This window comes from Onthophagus taurus, chromosome 7, assembly GCF_036711975.1.
Source record: "Onthophagus taurus isolate NC chromosome 7, IU_Otau_3.0, whole genome shotgun sequence".
Classification (NCBI taxonomy): Eukaryota; Metazoa; Arthropoda; class Insecta; order Coleoptera; family Scarabaeidae; genus Onthophagus; species Onthophagus taurus.
The window spans coordinates 19,540,274-19,565,560 of NC_091972.1; the positions used below are offsets into that span (position 1 = coordinate 19,540,274).

Below are 25,287 nucleotides of genomic sequence, written 5' to 3' on the forward strand. Positions count from 1 at the left end.
TCTTTTGGCATTTTCTTATGTCCACAAATACATAAAACCTTGTTCGTTAGTGCAGTCATGAATACACAGATTATAAAGCCAAATCTTTCGGCAGTAAAGAGCTGGTCCTGCGGTTAGTTTTGGATAGACACTATTTATCTGCTTTTGTCTCAGATTCTTTTATTTCGCTTTTTAATAACCTTGCATTGCAGCCGCTCTACTTTTGTGCAAATTTGGCTGTATTATTAGTTCCTGTAATTCCTCCTCATTATTTTTACAAGCTACTATGCTGTTAGATATTTTCAAATTAAAATCGTGGCAAGTTTTGCAGATTTAGGTAATTTAATTTAAATCCAATATTAAATCCCGTACAAAATATTTACATTTATACCTTGCTCTTGACACCAAGGAACATAAAACTTTTTGTAAAGTCTAGCGATGGGCATATCACAGTTTAAATAGGTTCTCTTAAAATTGTTAGTCCTACTGTAATGACTTTTATACTTTGGTATCATTCGTATATAGTCTTAAACTGATTGTTTTTGGTGTTCACTCAACTGATTTGGTCGATTACTGTGCTTTCCTCTCTTGTCCTTAGTTTAGTCCTTAGTCCTGCAGGTTGAGCTTCCTGAATTTTGTTGCTGACGAGTCTATTGAACCTGCCACGACAGGATTGAAGACCATGAACAGTCATAAAATCGATTTTGCAAAGCCTTAAGTGTTTCCCACCAACAGTCACGAATTATTTGGCGTTAAATGTCTACTAGATTCTTGTTTAGTTTGTTTTTTATGCTAGGAACGTTTCTTAGGTGATAACGGCATACATCCAACGCGGTAACTATTCTGTAAGTCATAGGATCCTAGATCCCAGAATTCCTTAAATATTCTTTCATGACATCCTTCTAGGAAAGTCCTACATTTCTTTTTGCACGCACAAGGCGATTGCATAACTCAAGAGAGGAAGAGCAAGAGTATACTTGCCTTAAATTACGCTTTTTCTTTTCGTTTTCACGCACATGTCCGTGTTTTTGGACCTCCATTAGATTTTGGAGCTAGTACACGGCTTCTGCATACTTTAACTGGATTGTCCTGAAAATCCTGAAAATGTAATGCAATAAAGTAACATTTTGTTGGCTTGTCAAGTTCTAACCTGCAGATTTTAACGCTGCAGTGTTAATGTAAGAGCGAGATATTATGATAAGTGGAGCCATCTGTACGAAGAACTTTGTACAAATTTTTATGCGGCTTCTCATACTATTGTATGATGAGAAAATAGCAAAATCTCATTTTTGCAAAAGGTGTGGCATGTCACGTTCTAGCAATAAGCCCTTCAATTGGTTGATCATTGAAACAACTTTAGAATTTGATAGGGATAAAAGACTAAAGAATAAATCGTATTGAAAATTTTCTGTTCTTTGTATCGGTGCATAATAAAAATCGATTATGAGAGTTTAAAGTCGTTTCTGCGAAAACAGGTACTCCTGCACAACACGCTTTCGGGATAATAACTTTTTTTTCATGATTTTTAATAGTTTTCAATTTAATCACCAACAACATTTTTATCTTAATCTTGGTTATAATTACAAAATGCTTACTACAATCTTCATTCATTTTCATATATGTCCTGAAAATTTCGTGATTTCAAATCAATTTTTACAAATGTTGTAATTTATACAAACAGATCTGCAAAAAAGAACTGATCGTTGTTGGCTGGCTGATGATCATTTCCGATATAATTTTCTGCGTGGAATTAGAATCCCAGCTCAGAATTGCACCATCACTTCAGGATTATGAGATATTTGAACTTTTTTGGCTATTTTTGAAGTTATGCGTGACACGCACAATATTATTTTACTGTATTCTATGTACAATTACATGCCAAAAATTTTGCAACACCTCGACAAAGATAGGTATTCCGTTTCATGAAATTGGTCGAAGATTGTATCGGCCAGATCTTGTGCCAGATCGCTTCTTGTGTTGAGCATGTGCTAGCATATTCATATCGCGAAATTATGAAGGAATGTTGAAGGCGTTTTGAAGGGAAATGATAGTACTGAATGTGCACCCCTTACATAAGTTCAAAAGTAGCAAAAGAAACATTTTTCTTGTACATAACCTCAGATATTCCAAAATCCTGAATTCTGAGCTCGGATTATGATTCTACACAGAAACTTACTTCGGAAATGACTCTCAGCTGACCGATAATAAAACCTTGCAGATCTGTGTTATCTTTCTTCTGTTACGTTACAACCTTCCTCAGAAACAAGAGCCAGCAACACTCTGCGTTTGCAGGACACTATTATGCCACGTGCAAATTTGAACATACCGTCCATGTTCATCATGGTGAATATTAATAGAATAAAAAAAATATGATCCTTGATGATATTTTTACTTTCCTATTTCGGTACTACAGCGTTTCACTTTTAGTAAAAGCGTTTTCAGGTACGACTAGAATAATAACAATTAATTACTACTAGTTGACGGGAGTAAAAGTTGGAAAAAAATAACAAAAATGCTGAAAAAATTATCATGTGGAAAATTCCTTATCAAATAACGACGACGAATCAATTATTTTCTACAACAAATTATTTAATACATCGTTGGTTCGTCGTCGTTATTTGATAAGCAATTTTTCCTCATGATCATTTTTTCATCTTTGCATCTTAGTTTTTTGACGATAAGATCATTTATGTCCTTTTTCTAATTTTTCATGTTGTTTTTATGAAGATTAATTTCTGTGGTATAATCTCCTAGCTTTTTGGAAGTTGGTGCGAATTAGGGACATCTGTTATTATGTAAATTATGGGTGGTGGTGTGATGAAGCTTGCTCCTATCCTTGTGCGTTTTCTTCCGGTACACTCCTTATTTAAATTGTTCATTATTGGTTCTGGTTATTGGTACATCGAGGAATGGTGGTTGCTTGTCCAATTCTTCTTCTTGCTTATGGATTTTTGGTAAATCATAGATTCTTGGTGCTACTGACGCTTGTACAACCAGGCTTTATTGTTTCTGTGGTGGAGTATCCATCGATTTAATTAGGTTTATCATTTTTCTAACTATTTTATATGTGGAATCTTTTTTAATTTTCCTGTAGGTCTTTGGATTCAATAGTGTTCATCAATTAATTCTCGTATTCATAGCCCTCGATGGCCTGCCGAGGGCCGTGCTAGTTTGAAGTTGAGCTGGAAAATGACTATAGAATTTTCTGTCCATTCTAAGTTTACATTTTCAAGTGACATTTTTTGACGTTTCATTAAAAAAATGTTAGCCGGAAGCGACCGATTGAAAACGGCCGTGTTTGTTTAAAGCTGTGCTGGAAAATGATGTTGACCTAACAAAAATTTGTTATCTATCTTATGTCCGTACTAACCTCATTTTTTCAAGTGACATTTTTTGATCAGTGTGAATACCATCTACAAGAAATATCATTTTGCACTCTGACAGAATGTTGAAGATAACGGAGACTCAACCTTTGATGACGACAACTTAATGTTCGTGTTCAATAAATTTCTCATACCTAGCCAACAATAAAATACTCTCTGCATACAACTATTTTTGGAGTTTTTACTCCATAATGGTGTTTCAGGGCAGTTTGATTCGTGTAATGTCCTACCAAGTATAACAGTAGTATGATAAGTCTGACAAACTACCAAGAGCCATTATGTTAAAGTTTCTTTCTTGAAGCTGCACCTTTCCAGAAAATTCCAAAGCAGAGCTTCAGATGATGAAGTGTAATTACATTTTTTGACGCGGCAGTGAAGTTGAACCTTTGGACCAAGTGAAAGACAACAAAACAATAATGGTATCCAGACCTTTAAGTTTATTGATTATCTTCTCAGATTCTGTATCTTATGCTTTGTTACCAATCTAAAAATATAGTAGGAATTAACCTGTTGTTAGTAGAGGTGACGCCGCAGAAGGGAAAAATTCTTACAATTAGATATATTTAGTGATTGTAATTTAATCCCAGTTTTAAAAATTTTGAATACCGAATACCGGTATTGAGATTTTGGTCCGGTATTGCAAGCCCTACTTCACGACAATGGCCACTTCAACAATCTAATAATAATAATGATTTAGAACCAGTATTTGAAAAATACATTTTGTAGCCAATTCTTCATGCGTTCTGAAGTTAACTTTCCAGATTTTGATGCCAAAACGTATATATTGTCTGCCTTAAGCATTGTAGTTGCTACCCTCGGTCCAAAGCTGCCAGAGTTTAAGGCAATTAATTAATGATTAATGTATGCCTTATTTTACACTAAACATTTTATTGCGTGACTAATTTACGGTTTTGTTTAAAGTATTTTCAAAATACCTGACAGTTTTACCACATCATTCTTAACATCGCTAGGGTTGATCAACGATGAATGAGAGAAAACACTTAGCTAATATTTTTGAATGCACTACAAGTATATTTTACGTCATCAAAATCGATAGGGTGGTTTTTAAATAAACCCTAAAAAATAGGGGTAGTTCGTCCTTTTCAACCCTCTGGTATATGTGTGATACATCAAAAGAAAGCTCTTTTAAAATGAATATCAGCTACAATTTTGATAGTACTTTCCGTTTTCAAAATATAAGCGAAAACGTACTTTTTCTCCAAACTTTCGACCCCCATAACTCGCCCCAGGGGCTTTTACCGCACGTATAAAAAAATGTGCGAACCTTATTTTGGCCCATTCTATGACTGTGCCAAATTTCATCGAAATCGGTGGGACACAGTCGTGACACTTCCCTTGTGAGAGTAACTATCAGAGAGTCCCCACCAACTTTCAGAGAGTGAACAGGTTGAGACTTGTACTCAAGTGGACACGCACAATTTATTTATCGAGAGAGTAACTGTCAAAAAACGAACACAGTTCGAATTTTGCTGCGAGTAGCTGCGAGTTTTCTCAATATAACACGTTTAAAGATTTAATTTAGGGGTTTTTTGTCCATATTCATCAGCTTATAATTAACATAAATAACTTTTTCTTTTTTGTACTTCTGATGTTTTTATTTTATTTTATTTATGCTCTACCGGTTTAGGTCGTAGCCATCATTCAGGAGCGTCTATAATTAAACCACATACAATTATTAAACAATTATAAAATGGAAGTATGACATTAAAAGAACATGAAAATAATGACATCAGAAGTACAAAAAAGAAAAAGTTATTTATCTTAATTTAAAGATTTAGTTCTTTGGAATACCAAATCTAAAGAACATAGAAATCGGGAAGCGAGGGATGCAATTTTAACAAGTATTGGACAGAAATTTAAACGGGATTTGTACCATTGGTAATATCTAGTCTTTTGACAACATAATTTGGTCTTCTGACAGTAAAATTAAGTCTTCTGCTAACAGTATTTGGTTTTTTAGTAGTAGAGTGTAGTCTTTTGTAAGAAGGGTGTGCTACATTTGCAATATCTAGTCTTTCACTAGCAATACTTAGTCTTCTGCCAGCAATATCTAGTCTTTTGCAGCAATATCTAGTTTTCTACAAACAGTATTTCGTCTTCTGGTAGTAGTGTGAAGTCTTATGTAAGAAGAATTTGCTTCATTTGCAACATTTAGTCTTTCATTAGTAATACTTAGTCTTCTGCCAGCAATATCTAGTCTCTTTCAGCAATTGAGGCATTTAAGTTTATATTTTCTTAATTTTCCAAAATACTGCCAAGCCACTATTAAGCTATCACGTGCACGACAATAAACTTATAGTTTGCATTTATAAGTGCCATTAAAGCAGTCGAGTTCACTTTTTTGTGAATCCAGTATGCCAAATAACTAGCAATTTGATAACGAATGCTGATATTTGTTGACACCCAGCTCTAATCTACGCCAAATCCATGGTTTCACCCAACAGCTTCTTTTTATTTTTTTCTGTTTGCTTTTTTTAAAAATTTCGTACACCACTATTACATTTGCAATTTTTTTACATCCATGTTTACACACACCAAACACTGAAAGAAAATAAATTTCACTTTCCATAGCATGGACACATTTCCCTAGTGGACACGGTCCTGAGAGAAATGTCTGAGAGAAAACTCTCGGAACGCCCGGCGAGATTTTAGTTACTCATAATTTTCTTAAAATAATTTCAATCGGCTTGAGTATTTAGATATGCTCTAAACACACGTCTTTATTCAATACACACTTGATTCAAAAACATTTAAGTGTAATTAGTAATTAGCAATCGAAAAAAAATCGTTTGCATTAGCACCCTGTATTTGCATAAACCGGGCCTCCAAAGCCCGTGTACTACTAGTTACTATAAAACAAGTTTCAACTTGTTCATTACAGGTTGAGGGTTATTATAATTTGTCAAACACTGCTGTGCGGAATTGTGCGTGTCTGTGCAAGTTAAAACGTGCATTACTGTTGGATGTATAAAAGTAGCTGCAGCTGTTTTTCATTCAGTTGGAAGAGAAGTTGGATTGAGTGAACTTGTGAGATACATATGATAATAGCGTCAAAAAGGAATGTGAAAAGCGTGAGATTTGGTGACCCCGGTTATGAAGAAATATTGGTGCAGTGGGCAGCTGAACGTGATGATCTGCCTTCTGAAGAAAGTGATGTGTCAGAAGCAGAAGATAGAAATTACGAATTGGTTCCTGACGAGTATTCTGGATCCAATTCTGATCATGGTGACGATAATTCAGAGGATGATGTTGATGATATTGGTAAGCCTTCAAAAAGCGATTACATTACTCCAAGTGGTCTGGTATGGAGTTTGGAACCTCCAGGAAAAAATAAAATTCAACCACACAACATTATTCGGCGTGCGCCAGGACTAGCAAGGAAACATAAGGCTGCAACACCAAAAGAAGCTGAAACGAGAAGAAGATGTAACTGTTGATGAATTTCTTGCATTCTGTGGTTTACTTTTTCATGCGGGAGTTGGGATGTTTCTGCGAGAGAATTATTTTGTGATGAATTTGCCAATCCTGTATACCGAGCCACAATGTCCATATTTTGCTTTGAAGAAATGCGCGTTTGGAAACCGATAAGTTAGCAATGGTGTCCTACATTTGGGATTTATTCATTCAGCAATGCAAAACCTGCGTCATACCTGATACTAATGTAACTATTGATGAACAACTCGTTGAGTTTACAGGTAGATGCACATTCGTTCAATATATGCCAAGTAAACCGGCAAAATATGGACTTAAAATATTTTGGATGTGTGAATCTACGTCTGGCTATGCTTTGGATGGTTTATTTTTATGTTGGTCGCCAGCCCGGAGAACCTCCACATAAAAACCTGGGGCTTGAAGTAGTACAAATTCTTGTGCATGGCATTCATAATTCTGGTCGCAATCTCACGATAGACAATTTCTTCACTAGTGTTCCGCTAGCAATTTATCTGTTGGATAAAAATATTACTGTTGTGGGTACACTACGTCAGAATAAGCGTGACATTCCGAAAGAAATGAAAGCCTCAAAAGATCGTGTAGTCTACTCTTCATTGTTTTGTTTTCAAAATAACGTATTCAAGGTAAGTTACTCATTATAATAAAACAAAGGGCGGTGTTGACATCTTGGATCAAATGGTGTCGACATACCCGTGCAAGAGGCAAAGTAAACGATGGCCCATAACATTTTTCTTCAACATCATTGATGTTGCAGCACTCAATGCATATATAGTCTTTGCGAAGGAACATCCAAATTACAACATAGGAGTGACTCACAAACGCAGAATGTTTTTGAAAGATTTAGCGAAGGAACTAGTGATACCACATATGAAGAGAAGATCTACTAAGCCTAACCTACGGCGTACTGTCCGGGAGTGTATGAGCTGATTTATTGATATATGTGGTCCGCCAGCCGCTCACACAAGTGCAACAATTAAGAGAAAAAGATGCTCAATATGTCCGGCAAATATCGAAATATAAACTTTTAGAAAAAGTTGTTGCTTAATAATTTGACCGTTCACCCCGATTAAATCGTTCACAATTTACCTCCCACCGTATCGATCGCAGATACTTTTTGCCAATGCTTTTTTTTCACCATTTGTAAAGGTGGACTTCATTTGCGCTACACTTGATTACGTTAGGTTGGGTTCAGTTGGATACACTCAAATGCATTAATGCAACTCTGTTCTCTCAGGTTTCCAAGTTTAAGTTGAGTTGCGATTTCTATTACTGAATATTTGATCTTCATTTATATTTTTTTGTTCTTTCTCCTTCTAGGGCTATATATAGAAATGTTTGGAAGTAGTGTTTCCAAATATCCTTTATGTCCTACATGTTGTTCTCTATTTGGCCCTTTTTTTTTCCTTGAAATTCTCCTCCACTGTTCCTTTCTGCATCTTCAAATTCAATTCTTCTCTTCCTGGTCCTTCTTGCCATGTAGTTTCTATGCATTTTGTTCCTGTATTCTATGTTTTTTTTTTTGCAAGAGTCATCAAACCAGTTAACTGTACTTGCAGTTGCAGTTGCAAATGACTTAATTCCAGTAGTCACCAGTTTCTGTGTCATTTCTTATTCAAGCCTTTCCCTCATTTCCCCATTTCCAAGATTGTTGAAGTTTACTCGTTTAGGATTTTGATGCATAGAGTTGTTTCTTGAGCTTCAACATCTGAATTTGACTTGGACTAACATATGCTCTGTTGGACAGAACTTGCTGATTAGTGACAAATTACAGAATCTCCTGTACTCTTTAATCTAGTGTAACGCTAAAACAACTCCATGTTCCTTATTCGTCTTTTCTTTCTCACTGTGTAGTATTGTGCGTATTTTTGTATCTCTTACCTATCTTAGTTATTCTAAATTTTTCCGTTGTATAACTTTTTAAAAAATAATAATTAAATCTTGTCTTGACCATTGTTTGAGACCTAAAAAGCAATTTAACTATTTAAGCGTTAACGTTGATTTACGACTAAACATATCGCGACTCTCGCGCTTCGTGTTTATACCCCATCCCAATTAAATTATGTTTAACGGGGCTCGCCCCGAAATATATTTATATATAGACGACCGTGAACGATGCAAGCGCCGCCGCGTGACGTTTCATCGAGAGTTAGTGAGGTCGCTAATGACGTCATGAAGCCGGAACTCAATCGATTGTTATTCAACTAAACAGAAATAGGAAATAATTATGCTTTTTCATTTCTCAAAATTGACATTTTAAATGAAATCTCTTAAAGTTTCAACACCATATAATTAGGACATTCATAACTCCTGATCTCAGGATTTCCGCGAAACCTCACCATACATATGTAAACAACAACATTGTGTCAACGCGAACTGTAATTAAATTTTATGCGACAGTGGTTTTAGAATTCTAACAAGAGTTTATTATTCATGGCAGTAACAAATCTTTTGTTGTACATCGTCGGAACCAGTAAAAATATTGAGTATCTAATTAGATTTATTCCATTAAATAAGATTTACACTAATTAGTTACAGAGGACAGGTTAAAAGGGAACTGTTGAATGAAAAGTTACACCATTGGAAACCCATTAAAGTGGTCGTCGTCGTCTTTTGATTTCACAACGTTTGCCAATTTAAAGGAGGGGTTTTAGCAACTCTCAACTGCTGTTTACTAGGTTTCCCTTTACATCATGACATGAAAGTCGAATACCATCCCTTTTCAAATACGATTGAAACTCCTCATCCCGCATTATTATAAGTAGGGCTTTTGATGTCGTCCAACGAATCCAATTATTAATTTTCAAGAACAGTTTGAATATAATTTTGTCTTTGATAACATGATTTTTTTTGTCAAATTTAAATAATACCAATGGAAAATCGTTGTGGTTACATGTTCTTGTCATTTCCGCGCAATCCGATTTAGCCCGGAGACCAACACATCATTCGGACATTTTCAGATTAAAACTGTCGAAATAGGTTCGCGGGTGAAAAGAGATCTCGTTTAAAATGAAAAATAGATTAAATATGAGCTTCTAATATCAATTTTCGTATTGATCTCTTTGTTGAAAAAGTAAAAAGTTTAATATGTATTTAGGTCATATGGAAATGAAAAGTGAAAAATACAGCTTCACTTAAAAATCAGCCGGATAAAAAACACCTCGTAATACACGTTCGTAAAAGGCGAAGGTTTCGAAGTTCGTGAGCTTGAAAGGAGCAACGGCGTTAAGTCGAATCGATCGGGTGTGGGTTTTCTCTTATCTACGCTTTTCCTGAACGCAAACTTTTCTCGCGTGTTACCCCATAAGATCGATATATCTCACTGAGCAAAGTGATTTAAATAATCTCTTCTTTTCAGATCAAACGCAAAATAAATCATAATTTAATAAAAATATATATAAAAGAAATTATAATTAACCCATTTGCATCATAAGCTCAGATATGCGCGGATTAACTTAACACTATCACTACTTCAGTAGTAAATCATAACAATTGAAAAAAAATACCAACAATTTATGTCAATGTAATGTTACATCCCCACCATTGTTTATGCACTGTCTCTATCTCTGCGAGGCATGAATGCGCTTAATGCTGATGAAGATATCGTAAACAACATGTCATGAGGTACCGCGGAATATTGAAGTCCCATGGACATACCCATTAACAAGTTTATACAAGAAACCCATATCAGTGGCAAAATGTCTGTGTTGCATTCAGTACTAAGGTGCATTCACTATTCTACTTTGTTCTGGAATCTTTGAATCAGACTTGCATTTGTCTTGCAGGTACAACCCCCCAGTTGGATTCCATATGTCCATTTTGGTTTTAATACTTGCTTGTATATTAGCAACTTACTTAGTCATAGCGTTGATTTTCTGCCAATAAGCTAATATAGGTGTCTAAATTTGACGTCAAGTTTCTCACGTTCTTTTCTGACGTTTGAGTTTGGCATCCAGGGTCATACCAAGATATTTTGCGGTGTCGGCGTAAGGGACTGCATTGCCATTTATGTGTACTGGGACATAGTTTAGTTTCTTATAAATAAAGTTTATGTATGTCGATTTATTTTATTTAGTTTTATTAGCCATCGTTTGGTCCAGTTTTCTATTGAATTTAAGGCCAATTGTAACTTATTTGCTGCAACTACTTCATTTTCTGCAACAGCCAAGATCGCTGTATCATCTGCGAATGTAGCTGTTAAAGTTTCTGGTACCTGAGGAAGGTCGAATGTGTAGAGTAAGTACAGTGTTGGGTCAAGCACACTTCCTTGATGAACTACAGCTCGTATTTCATGTAGTGGTGAATAAGCGTTTTCGTATTTTATTCTAAAATACCGATCAGAAAGATACGATTTTAATAGTTGACTTTACGTTGATGGTAGTATTTGGTCTAGTTTGTAATTTAAACCATCTAACCAGACTTTGTCGAAAGTTTCTGCAACATTCAGAAATACTCTCTTCCATATTCTCTTCCATTGCTATTTCGACAGTATTCGTTATTCTATGCACTTGGTCTATTATTGCATGTTTATTCCGAAACCCAAATTGATGTGTTGGTATTAGGGCTTTTTCTTCTATGACAGGTTTTAGTCTTTTTAATAGTAATTTTTCAAGAAGTTTTGATAGTAAGGGTAATAATGAGATTGGCCTATATGATGTAACATCTGTGGGGGGTTTACCAGGTTTTGGTATCATTATTATTACAGCAACTTTCCATATGCTTGGGAAGTGTTTCTGTTTAAAAGCAGCATTAATTATGTGTAAAAGTTTTGTAATCGCCCGTTTTGGTAGTAGTTTCAATGTTTCTGCATTAATTAGGTCATAGCCTACTGATTTCTTTATATTTAGTTTTTGTATTTCATAATACAGTTCTTTCTTTCTTACACATGGTGTATTACTCTGCTGATCACTTTGAATTACGCTAGGGACACTATTTAGCATAGTTGTTGGACTGTCTAATGTAAAAGTTTCTATCAGATGTTCAGCAAACAAATTAACTTTTTCTTGATTGCTCTTAGCCCAATTTCCATTATTATTTCGAATTGGAGGTGTATGTGTTTTTGGAACTTTAAGCTTCCTTGTTGCCTTCTACAGAGAATAATCAGTACTGGCTATCCGCTAATGTTTGTCCTTTGTGGCTATCCGCTAATGCTCTTAATTTGGCTGTTATTTTATTTAATTTAGTTTTATCACTAGGAATTCTATTGGTTTACTGTTTCTTTCTTGCTTTCCGTTTTTCGAATAACAATAATAATTCACTTTATTGCCCAACAAAGATCAATTACAGGACAATAGTTCAAGAAAAAGAAAATAAGAAATAAGAAATAACACATGCCATAAAACAAATATAATTCACATAAACACTCTTACACTATTATTGATTGTTAGTTAGTTTACATATCCTCTGCACCGGGGAGTTGGCTAAAACATTGGATCTGCAATTCCTCAAATAAAACTGATTTGTACTACGTGTTGTACGCGTAGGCACCGCGAAAATGATCCGCGACAACAACCAACCACAATCCAATTCACCTTGCACTAACTTCTGCAAAAACTTGATGCACTGGTCATCTCTTCTTACGTCTAGTGCAGAAAAGTTGTGACGCCGCAGCAGGGATGCGTAATCCATTCCACGATCCGGGTATGATCCGTCCAGGCGTAGAGACAAATATTTGAGAAATCTCCTCTGAATTCTCTCCAATAAAAGTCTATGACACACATAATGTAGCGACCAAATTACAGAGCCATATTCCAATTTGGACAATACAAAGGTCGAAAATAGGGTCTTGTACATACCGATATCAGAAAAAGCACGCGAGGTGCGCAAAACGAAACCAAGCATCCTCGCTGCAGAAGATGCAATATTTTCGATGTGAGGTACAAAAGACAATTTGCGGTCAAAAGTTACTCCTAGATCCTTAATTGTAGATAGTTTCTCAAGAAGAACACCTTCTATATAATAAGAAGATGGAAGAGGAGACAGCTTGCGTGTAAAACTAACCGCACCGCACTTATTGGCATTAATCTTTAGCTGATAACGGTTACACCATTATACCAAGACGTCCAAATCCGACTGAAGACTGACAACATCACGGTCCGCAAAAATAGGTCGGAATAGTTTCAGATCATCCGCATAAGCTAGTACGCTTGATGAAAATTTGTCTAGAAGGTCATCCAAGAAGATAACAAATAGTAGGGGGCCTAGATTTGAGCCCTGAGGAACACCAGACCTAGCCGTAAACTCCATAGACGCATAACCGTTGTAGTACACATAATTTATACGACCCGATAGGTAAGAGGCAAATAGTTTCATAAACTTAGGAGATAAGCCAAAAGCACTAAGTTTATACAAGAGGACGTCATGATGAATCATGTCGAATGCTTTAGAAAAATCAGTGTATACCACATCTACCTGACCGCCCCTAACCAAAGATTCACAAATTACCTCAGTAAACACCGCGAGGTTGGTAATGGTCGAACGACGCTTGATAAACCCATGTTGATATGGTGACACAAATGACTGAACCTGTGGATAAATCATCCTGTAAATAATCTGTTCAAATACCTTAGCGAAATTGGACAATAACGATATTGGTGGATAATCAGTAATGTTGGTACGTTCGCCATGCTAGAGTACAGGAACAATGCGTGAGCGCTTCCAAAGTTTAGGAAACGAGCAAGTGCTTAAGGATAGGTTAATTATTAAATGAAGCGGAACTGCAAAAACTGCACAGCAATCAACAATTGAAAAATGCAGGAAGATCATCATCACCAGCAGTAAATTTATTAGGTAACCTTTTTAGGAAATGAAGAACCTCTTCTTCGGTGACATCGGCAACAAATACTGGAGGATACGTAGAGTGTACATCAACCATGTTATAAGCAGAGACACCAGAATATACTCCAGAGAATGGATCTGCAAAAGCATTAACTATTTTTTCAGGGTCAGTGTAGGTGGACTTATCACGCATTATTTTTCCAGGAAGTCGAGAGGTGATTGTTTTCTGTCTTATATAATTCCAAAAGTTACGGGGATCGGAACTAAGCGATTGTTCAGCACTAATAGTAAAGGAAGTATACGCATCAGAGATTTTCTGTTTAGTCAAACATCTCAGTCTTTTATATTCCGTTTCTCCTCCACTTCCTCCTATAATACTCTTTCAACTTTAATAGCCGCTTAATTTCTGGGGTGTACCAAATAGGGTACAAATAAATCCAAAATCTCATACAACTTTTTATAAAAAGCTCGCAAAGCATCATCCGCATTAACCTCCACATTTAGAAAAGACCAATCCGTGTAAAGTAGTTTATCATACATGCCAGGAAAGTTGGCTCTTCGAAAATTATATCGACCACCCAAAGACGGAAAGTTCGGCAAACCATCATTTGCCGTCAGTAAATTCATTGTAATATCTAAGGCAGGATGGTACTGATCCTCGTAGACGAAGGAACAATCATCATAAACAAGATCAAACTGATGGTCAGTATTTGTCAGAACCAAATCCAATAGACGATTGTCACAGTTCAGTACATGATTGAGTTGGCGAAGGTCCAAAAAATCACAAAAGTTACGAAATAACTCCGTTTTTCCACATTTGGTTGACATACCAGGTGCCTTAATACATTCAGGCAAATTAAAATCACCAAGGATAAGGACAGGATAATTCAAAACTTTATGTTCTAGGGCGTCCAAGAAACATAGTAAATCAGGTTGCGGTAACTCCACCACCTCTGTTATTTCCAACCAAATCAAACTTACGATCAGCTCGTACGACTCTGTACTTATCCACGAATAATTCATTAGATCCAAGATCCGAATTTAAATTAGTTTCCGATAGAGCAATCAAATCATAGGTACAATCAGAACAATTAACATAAAATTCACGCGTTTTGTACCAAGACCATTAACATTTTGATAGTATACATTAACAGATTGATACATTTTGTTGGGCAAAATCAGTTTTCCGAAGCCTTGACAATTGAGGGAATGCCACGGATGTACTTTAGTATCAAATCCTTTTCGCCAGACTCAGTTCTTGTTTTTAATTCAGTCCTCGCCCTCCTATAAAGATCAACCTAGAAAGGAGTACGATCATTCGACACAGAGATGTTCTTAAATTCATTATGGGATTTCAAATTCCGCATATTACGAAAAATAAGCTGCGATAAAAAGGGTTCTTTATTACATACTTTAGACTAATAATTACTGGGGAGTGATCTGAGTCCAGCCCTAACTCTTCTTCTATGTTTACGAAGTTAAGCGATATATTTTTCGTAATAAAAAAATCAAGCAGGTCCGGAATTTTACTTCTATCTGTTGCCAGTAAGTCGGCTTCCCAGTGGAGAGTACCTCACAATTTAGGGCCTCTATTGCATGGTTCAGTTCTCTTTCTTTTGTATTTGTCAAGCTAGAACCTCAAGACATATGTTTTGCATTAAAGTCTCCTCCAAATAAAAATTTGTTGTCAAGATGTAGTACAATTTCCTGATAATCTTCTCTTTTGAGATTATGTCTCGGTCGTATGTACGTTGCTCCTACAGATATTAAGCCATTAGCAGTTTGAACTTTTACCACTGTAGTTTTGTGTTGTTCACTACTAATTGTATTGCTCAAATAGTGGTCAACATTCCTTTTAATAATAATTGCATTTCCACCTCGAGCCGCATTACTCGGGTGAATTGTGTGATAAATATTGTAATGGTTGATGTTTATATACGATTCTAGTGTAAAGTGAGTTTCGAAGATAAGGCATATATGCCATATATCAATATTGTTTTCTTTAAGTATTATTGGTAGTGTGTTTTGATACTGTCGAAGGGCATTGGAATTCCACAGCATTATTTTTAGTTGCTGCTTTTTAGACATTTTGATTTCTTTTTTGAATCGCTCCTTACAAAGACATTCTCGTTGCTTTGGGTGAAAGCTTAAACACAAGAACGGATTCAGAATCTTTGCTAATTACGATGGAGTCTTTGCATGGAGGCAACCGAGGCTACATGAAGTGAATGATGCACAAAAATATTTACAAACGAAGTGACCTGATATAAGATTGTGCGCTCAGAAAGTAAATGCTTTGCAGATGGCACTGATAGAAAAACGAGAGGAATGGGCAGATGTCGCTAAAAGTTATGCAAAAAAAGGTGTGTGAAGAACTTGGCATTTCTATGGAACCTCAGTGGCACGTAACGAGAAGGCACATTTTTGATGCCGGAACCAGAGATGCCAACTTGTCTTTTGAAAATCAGAGACGGATCATTGAGATGGATGTTTTCTTTGTTAGATAGAATAATTGTAGAAATTTGTGAGCTTTTTTAGCAGCTACAGCACTTAATGTTATTGAATAAAAGTATACCTATCGCGAAATAACAACTAAAACTGTTGCTAACACTTCCAATACAACTAATACTGAACCTAGAACTAGAAACAGGCGGGTTTAGCAGCCTTGAGAGACGCACGGCTAAACTCGAATGTTTCTAGTTGTTGGTCTTGTTTTAGTTCAATAAAAATATACAACAACCTGCTAAAACTAGCTTTTTACCATGCTGCCAAATCACAAAGGTGTCACCCACTCACGTAATGAAACCATACCTTTGATTTCCACGGATTCTTCCTTAACGCTTCTTCTTTAATCATCTCCATGTAGGAATTGGTGATTACCGGTAACAAAGGTGATTCCATGGCTACCACTTCACATTGCTGGTAGTATTCTTCCTTCCAACTAAAATATGACAAGCCCTGGAATATGCTTCGGTAAACCTTCCGGAATGAGTTTCTTGCGTAGACCATCCTCATCGAAACTTAGGATATCCTAGGGATATAACGATCATACTTTTGATTGATTGCACAAAATGCGTAAAATGCGATTGATAGGTTTTTCATCTCGTCAAGGATAAGTATTAGAGATCCTTTCGCTTTAGTCTTTTAATAACCATTAAAAAACTGAAGTAATAGGTTCAGGCGTACTTTTTGCAAGTCGGTTTGGGTAGACTTCAGGGCTTAGCAGGTACTTGGAAATTCGCTAGGCAACTGTTTCCTTTACAGTAAGTATATTTAAGTATTGATGTAAAATGCATACATATTTGTCGGAGAAGTTTATATTGAAATCGCCGTATCTGTGAGATGTTTGATTCGCTGAAGGTGCCCCATAACTGATGTCCGTATTCCCAAACAGTTTCTATTCATAACCCAGTACATTTTCCTATACCTATAACATTACTAGTTGAAATCGCTTGGTAGATGTATGTCTTTTCCAAGTCAGATGACGATACAGGTGGATAACCAAACATTTGATGTCATTTTGAACGAACACCCTAATGTGAAAATGATATCAGTCGACTTAGCTGGAATTGCGGTAGTTTTTATCTCATTATGTATTTTATAATGGCTTTGCTTCGGTGGAGTTTATTGCACGATCTGCTGTCCCGCAGGGTTCTAACTTGGGTTCACTACTGTTTGTAATATTTATTAACGACTTATTAAACAAATTTAAGTCTGGTGTATTGCCCTATGCTGATGATCTTAAGATATTTCGCCCTATGACCTCGGATGATGAGTCGGATCATGAATGGCAAACGGAGAATGGTGCAATCGTAATCAACTCAGGATTAATGTGGAAAAGTGTAATGCTATCACTTTTACATGTAAAACTACTCCTATCCCTTCATCCTACAATCACCCTGCTTAAGTTGTCTTCTCTTCTGTCAGAGATCTGGGAGTAACTTTTGATAGCAGACTATCGTTTGTACCGCACATAAAGGATATCGCTTCTTGTGCTGCAAGGATGCTAGGCTTTGTGCTCCGTACTTTACGTTTATTCACGGATTCTGCAGTATACATATCGCTTTTTCGGACGTTTTCTGCAGAAACTGGAGTATGGTTCTGTTACATGGTCACCGCATTATATCTCGCATCGTCTTCTATTGAAGAGAATTCAAAAAAGGTTTTTAAAGATCCTTTCCTTTCGCGTGGATGGAGCTTATCCTGTTCGTGGCACTGATTACCAATCTTTGTTGCAACGTCACCATTTTTCTTTGCTTAACAATCAAAGCGATGATCTCGACGTTATATTTATTATAAGGCTGATGAGTGGTGAGGCGGATTGTAACTCTCTTGCATCAACTTCAGTGTACCCAGCCACGATACCCGATAGAGCTGTCTTCTATTTCAAGAGTAGTAGAACCAACGTGCAGGCTACCGCTCTGCTGCAGAAAATGTGCAGACTTGTAAACCTGAGAGACGATTACAATGTTTTTGCTTAGTGTTTAATCGATTCATGTGTTAATGTAAGTTTGTATTTCTATATAGTATAATATTGTCCTGTAATTGGTACTTTGTTGGGCAACAAAGATATATATTATTATTATCTTCTTGATTTTCTTGTAGGTTGCAGCATCCAAAAGGTTCGTTATCTTGTTGTGATATTCTTTTCTGTCCTCGAATTATAATTATAATTTATTTACCCGTACATAATTAAAAAAGATTGATGATATGGGCAACTCTATTATTTCTTCCGAATGATGTAAATGGGTTAACATTATCTTTAATTTCCCGATTTTAAAGGAGGAATTTCCTATCACATTTCCACCGCATTTGAGATTAATGGAAATAAGCTCAGGAAATCTAAAGCAATTCTTATTGATCTACGCGAACATTTTTACTTTTTACCCTCGTTTTGTGTTCGTTTCGGACGGTTAAACGAACAGAATGAAAGAGAAAAAATGAAAAGAGGGAATAAAAAGAATGAGGATACAAAAAGGATGTCAGATGCATTTTTCTAAAAGATAAGGGGATAAAAGGATCGTGGAAAATAGGGTAACGTAAAAAAGATTAATTGGATTGATAATAATTGGGTTAAAAATTCTTCTTCTTTTTTTTTTGACGTTTTAAATTTAAAACCAAATTAAATCAAGATTCAATAAATTTTTTTTTATTAAAAGTAATGTAAAGTTCTCTAGATATCGGATGTCTTGATAAAAACTTTTATCTCCAATTTCACAGATTAAATCGAAGTTCCTATCACATTTCTAGTCCATTTAAGGTTTTAAATGGAAATTTTCCAGGTTAAATCTAAAGTTAACCAAACATCGTTTGGATTTATACGAGTTTAAATTCGTTTTTACACTCTATCTTAAAGAGAAATATCAAAAGTTTTTTTAATCAACATTTTTTCTTAAGCGTCTTAGTCGCACTTCAATCTGAAAACGAAAAATGTAGGATTTTGAAACTAACGAAGTGTCCAAACAATTCTTAACTGCGTCAAAATTTTAGCTAAAAATAGAAACTCAAACGATCTCCAAGTTATATCAGGGAGAATGTTAAGGGAACAAAGGGGTTTAAAGACTTTGAAAGATATCTGCAATGATGTTGAGATGTATGAGGGATGATAATGAGTGATATTAGGAAAAATATTAATAGATGATGGAGGAGGCCACGATAGTGTTGAAAATTGTCCGGGACAATATAAAGGGATCCCATATACAGTGTGTTAATTAATTATCGTACCCGACGTCATCATTGCAAGTATGCAACCAACATCACAGCGCAATACGCATCATGCGTAAATCGGGTATTGCAATAAAAATACTGCGATATTGGTTGCATACTTGCAATGATGACGTCGCGTACGATAATTAATTAACACACCGTATGTTGGGATATCACACAATATCATATGATATTGTGAGATATTAATGATGTTGATAGATAATAAAAAAGGTATTGAGAAAGGCTCGCGATGACGTGAAGTATATGAAGGATAAAAGTGGTGTTCAAGCAGAACTTATCCGATGTGTATAGAGAAGATATATTGATAAAACGCCAGTGCCAAAACTGCCTTGTAAAATTTCAATCCGGCAAGTTTAATGTTGAAGATGCACCATCTCCTGGAAAGCCAGTTAATGCTGATGAAAACAAAATAATGGATTAACTTTATCGAATTCTACCGTTCATGATGGTTTCCTCATGTTCTTAAGAAGTAAAGAAATTGTGCCATCACGTTGACGTCTATGATTTGCTTCTCAAACATCAGGAATAAAATAAAGAATACGTTTTACAACGTATTCTTTGAAGAAATGAACCTACCGAGAAAAGTGGTATATACAACTTATGTACTGTTACGTATAGTACTTCCTCTGAGTAAACTTATATATGTAGTACTACATGGAGTAAAAAAGAGGCTCAAAGAACTCCGATAGTCGATATTCACCAAAAAAAGATGATGCTATCTGTTCGGTGGGATTTCAAAGGATTCGTTTTTTAGCTTCTACCAGACAAGACAACACTCAATTCTGAAATGTACTGACCCGAATTGAATAATTCATTGAAACAGAAAAGATCTGCCACCCTAATACGGTTCATAAAAGCTACGATGGAGAAAACTAAAGTAAAGGTGTGAAGAAACAATCAGCTAACAGATCTTTTCACGATAGACTGAAATAGTTGGATGGTCCCAACTCTATTCAGATGACATGACTTACAATCAACAGCGAGATATATCAGCTTTTCAACGATGTCAACCTCTCGGAATCCATCAGAATATAAAGGCTGATGTGGAAATTAACACGAATGCAGGGATGAAGATGAGAAAACCATGGAAACACGAGAAGACGCAATGAGCAATAATCTAGCATACAGAATATGTGCTTTTGTAAGAACATACCCAGCTTGTCCGAAAATTTTACACCTCAGTGAATAAGAAAGTGGAAATGTACGATTCCAAAACTTGTTAGTAAGCAACGTAACTTTAGAGTAAACTTAACTTTGTAACTTAACTCGGTAATGAGCAGCCGATGCAGAAATGATGTAGACTTTATATGTTTGTACTTTTGCACTAAGTTATCAAACCAGGAAACGTTATGGCCAACAAAAGTCAACATGGAGAATCCATTTAATTCTGAATTTTAAGTTTGTGTATATTAAATAAAGTTAGGAAGTAAGCTTTAATTAACTCCGCAATGGATTTAATGCAGCCACTTTATACGGAGCTGTCTTCATACAATTTTTATGTATTTGATGATAAACGTTTAAATTGGGATAGATGTTGTTTGTCAGGGAGAGTGGATGCAAAGGTTAAGGGAGGTAAAAGCTACGGTAGGCGAAGGCTTGACTTGGGTTGTAGAGCCATAGAAGAAGTCTTCAGAAGTCTTTCTTTTCATTATGACAACGTTTATGGATTATGGCAGATTACAATTCTACAGAGATGTAGGATCATATCGGAGTTGTCTACGCATCAGGACATCAACCGTTCATTTTAAAATTGAGACTGATACTATCACTTTGGAGTACCTGGTAGATACAAGAGCACTTTTTGAACGACGTGGTCTTTGCAAGTGCTTGTGTAGCGATTACGGAAAGAATCTTGTTAGCACCCATACAGAACTTCAAATATATTTGATTCTTTCTGTTGCTTCGAAAGTATGGAAATATATGGCTGGTTATCTGATCGAAGATGGTACTTGGAGTGACTTTTAGAACCAATCGGAGTACCTTGAAGGTAATTATAGCAGCATTTGCTCAAAACGCTCTCTGTTATAGAAACTACTATAAAATCATCTGGAATGAATACATCATAAAAAACATATACAACAAAACATATACAAACAATAAAAGCAGCAGAAGTAGAAACAATATGGAGAAAATTGTCAAAGACACTGTTAGTTTCAATAAAAAGTTTAAAGCTTTTAAGTTTTAAATAGTTTAAAAGCTTTTAAGTTAAAGCTTTTAAGTTTTATATTTTAAAGTTGAAACTTTAAAGCGGGGTGCTTCATTTGGAAATATCTGACCACGAGTTGGTCTTTTGTAAGTGTGCTATTCAAAAACATAATCATAAGCCGATGTGGTTCACTTGTTGAGACTTCTCTTCTTTTAATTACAACGATTTTATTACTGTGCTGGAAAGCATTCCTTTCGGCAATATCTTCCGTATAGAGTCTGTGGATGATAAGGTTGAATTTTTTAATACATATATTCTTCTTTTATTCGATGTATTTGCACCTGTGAAAACTATAAAGGCTAGTAAACCGAAAATGCCATGGTTGACTGACACTGTTAAACTGCTACAACGACTTAGAGATAAGGCTAAATTTAGATATAAACGTACTAAATTGGACGCTCACTGGCAATACTATAAGCAGTTAAGGAACTACACTACTCTCGCGATTCATAATGAAAAGAAGGCTTATTTTGAATATTTACGAACACACTCTGGTAGTAAACCCTTGTGGAAAACGTTTAAAAAAGTGCATGTGGTTCCTAATAAAAACACTGATATTCCGTCTCATTTAAAAGATGCCAATTTAATAAATCAATTTTTTATTAATGGTATCCCGGACAGTAGTGATAATTAAATTTTATTCGTCTACTTCACTAAATGGGAGTAACTCTCCATTTGAGTTGCGAGTTGTTGAGCAGGAGACGGTCAGGGATTTCATTTTTGCCATTAAGAGTGGGGCTTATGGTTATGATCGGGTATCTGTTTCTATGTTGAAACTGGTGGTTCCTTAACTGCTACCTCATATTACTCATATTATAAATAGTTGCATTGCGATTGTACTGCCTTTAGCTAAGGTGACCTCGCCTACTGAGTTTAAAGATCTGCGTCCTATAAGTATACTACCAACGTTGAGTAAAGTCTTAGAAAAAATTGTTAATAAGCAGCTTAGAGAATTTTTAAATAAATATAACATTCTGCCTGGACAGTCGGGCTTTATGCCTGGTCGCAGTTGTGCCACTACCTTATTAAATGTTACTGATGATATAATAAGGGCTAGGGATGATAATAAATTCACTATATTAGTGCTTTTGGACTTTAGTAAGGCTTTTGACACTGTCAGCCATTCTATTTTGTTAGCTATATTGCGCAATATAGGTTGTAGTAATGATTTTTTAGGTTTCATGCAATCTTATCTTCAGAATCGGCGACAGTTGGTGCGAGTGGGAGGTGAGGTTTCAGACTTTATGAATATAACTAGAGGTGTACCGCAGGGCTCCATTTTAGGACCTTTATTATTTTGCATATACACTGCTTTTATGCCTAAATGTGTTAAAAATTGTCAGATACAAATGTATGCGGATGACACACAAGTATATTTGCATCTTGCCCGAGAAGAATTGATTGCTGCTATGGCAAAGATTAATGAAGACTTAAGTAGTTTGAATACATTTTCGGTTGTTCATTCTTTAAAGTTAAATCCTTCAAGTTAATCTTTCAATTCCTTTTGTTAATGGAGCTAAAAATCTTGGGCTATTGATGAACAATTCCTTCAGATATCCCTCTTATATATCTAAAATAATTGGTCTTGCCTTCTGTAACTTGAAGGTTTTATATACTCAGTATTGCTATGAAGAAAATGCTTTGTCAGTGTTTGATTTTGTCACTGTTTAACTACTGTGCGCCGGTATATGGACCCTGTGTTGATGCTTTTACCGCGAATAGGATCGTGAATAATACATATAATATAATTTTACCGTGAATTCTCAGTTCCAAAAAAAGTGATGCACTTGATTTTTGACCTAATTTTAATATCTTATAATTTTTAAACCAGTGGGCCGATTTTTATTATTTTTTTATTTCTTGGTAGCCAATTCCTTTGTCTTTAAAAAAAAATTAAAAAGGCAGACATTTTTTCAACGACTCCTGGATGGTAGTGGAAAAACTGGAACCATGTTTTTTTCCTAATTTTTGACTCACCCTGTGTATTAATCATGTAATGGTATAGAAAGTGCTTACGTCCTATATGAAAGACGTTTCTTTTATGAGCATTTTGTTTTTTTATTCATTAATTTATCTCTAAAATTTTCCGAATTGAAGCTTTTTTGTTGAAACCTTGCATATTGCCAACTTTCTGAATTTATGGAAAAACAGTTTTCTAGTGAAATAAACTGATACGAATTTTTAAAAAAGTTTTATTAAACACTAAATTATAAACTGGGATAATTGCTTAATACCGTGTATTGCCTCCCCTAGCAACTCTAAGAGTTTCTAATCTAAGCGGCATACTGGAAATCAGGTTTCTTATCGTTTCCATTGGTATACGATCCCATTCTTCCACTAACGCATCTGCTATTTCTGTGAGGCATTCCTACTACCACTCATAGTTAAAGTCTCTGATAGCGTTATCTATCGGATAGCTTAAACATTGGTTACTACCACTGTATTTATCTTATAGATACCGCTATCCAACGGATAACTTTTGAAATATCTGTAACCCGTGGATTGGGTGTCGGATAAGTTGCTATCTAAGGGATAACTGCGGATACCTAACCTCAAATAGAATTTATACTGACGTATAAAATTCGACCGCTTTACTATTTCGGTTAAAACAAGAAAAGTAATACAAACTTAAATAAAAAACTATTAATAATTAACATTAGATAAAATCATCATGGATAATTTCTTCGATCAGTGCCGGCGCTAGCAAATGAAGCGCCAGGGTGCGGGAACCGGAGTGCCCCCCCCCAAGCATTTTGGGCGGAATGCGGGGAGGGAGCGCCCAAAATGCGGGACAAAAATTAAAAATTCATTTTAATTTAAAAAATGCATAATATATATAATCAAAGAAATATAAATAAACTTAAGAAAGACTGGAATAATCATAATCCATACTTCAGCAAAAATTTAAGAATTATTTATACTGGTGAAAAACCAAACTTAAGGGAATAGTCGGGAATACTCTGGTCAGAAGATTAATTTGCAAGAAAAAGTCTGAAATTGCAATAGTTGTAAACTAGATTTCAGCAAAAAACAGGAATTACATTGTTCAAAGTCCACATGAAGTCTGAAATTACTGTTCAGAGAAAACAAAATATTGATTATAAACCAAACATGATTTTTCATGTCAATAGTTATGTGTTCAATAAAAGAATGCGAAGAATATGAACAATAAACCAATAGACTTGTCTTGTTATTGCACAGGACAGGAAATCACCAATACGGAAACTTTGCCAATAAGCACAAAAGCAAAGTAATAGCTGCAGAAATGAGGTACCGGGTGGTAGAAGATCCATATAGATAACAAGAGGCTCCCAAGAAAAAGATCTAATGCTTCTAAAAAACTAAATACTGCTTTCTGAAGACTAGATACTGCTCTGGAAGATTAAATACTGCTTTCTGAAGACTAGATGATACTGCCGACAGGTCTAAATACAGCATCTGAAACACTAAATACTACTTTCTAAAGACTAAAATTGCTTTGTGGAGACTAAATACTGCTTTCTGAAGACTAGATACTGCTAACAGGTCTAAATACTGCAAAAGAAAGATAAAATATTTTGGAGAAAACATACATAACTTTGGCAGAAGACTAGATACTGCTTCTAGAAGACTAAATACTGCTTTCTGAAGACTAGATACTGCTAACAGGTCTAAATACTGCAAAAGAAAGATAAAATATTTTGGAGAAAACATACATAACTTTGGCAGAAGACTAGATACTGCTTCTAGAAGACTAAATACTGC

The 25,287-nt window shown here is 35.5% G+C and overlaps 1 protein-coding gene across 2 annotated transcripts in view; it reads right to left on the reverse strand.

Annotated features, from left to right (window-relative positions):
• The window catches only part of LOC111416008 (diacyl glycerol kinase 1), a 193,001-nt gene that overhangs the window by 79,636 nt on the left and 88,078 nt on the right, over positions 1-25,287 (reverse strand). The gene's annotated exons all lie outside the window — the stretch shown is intronic.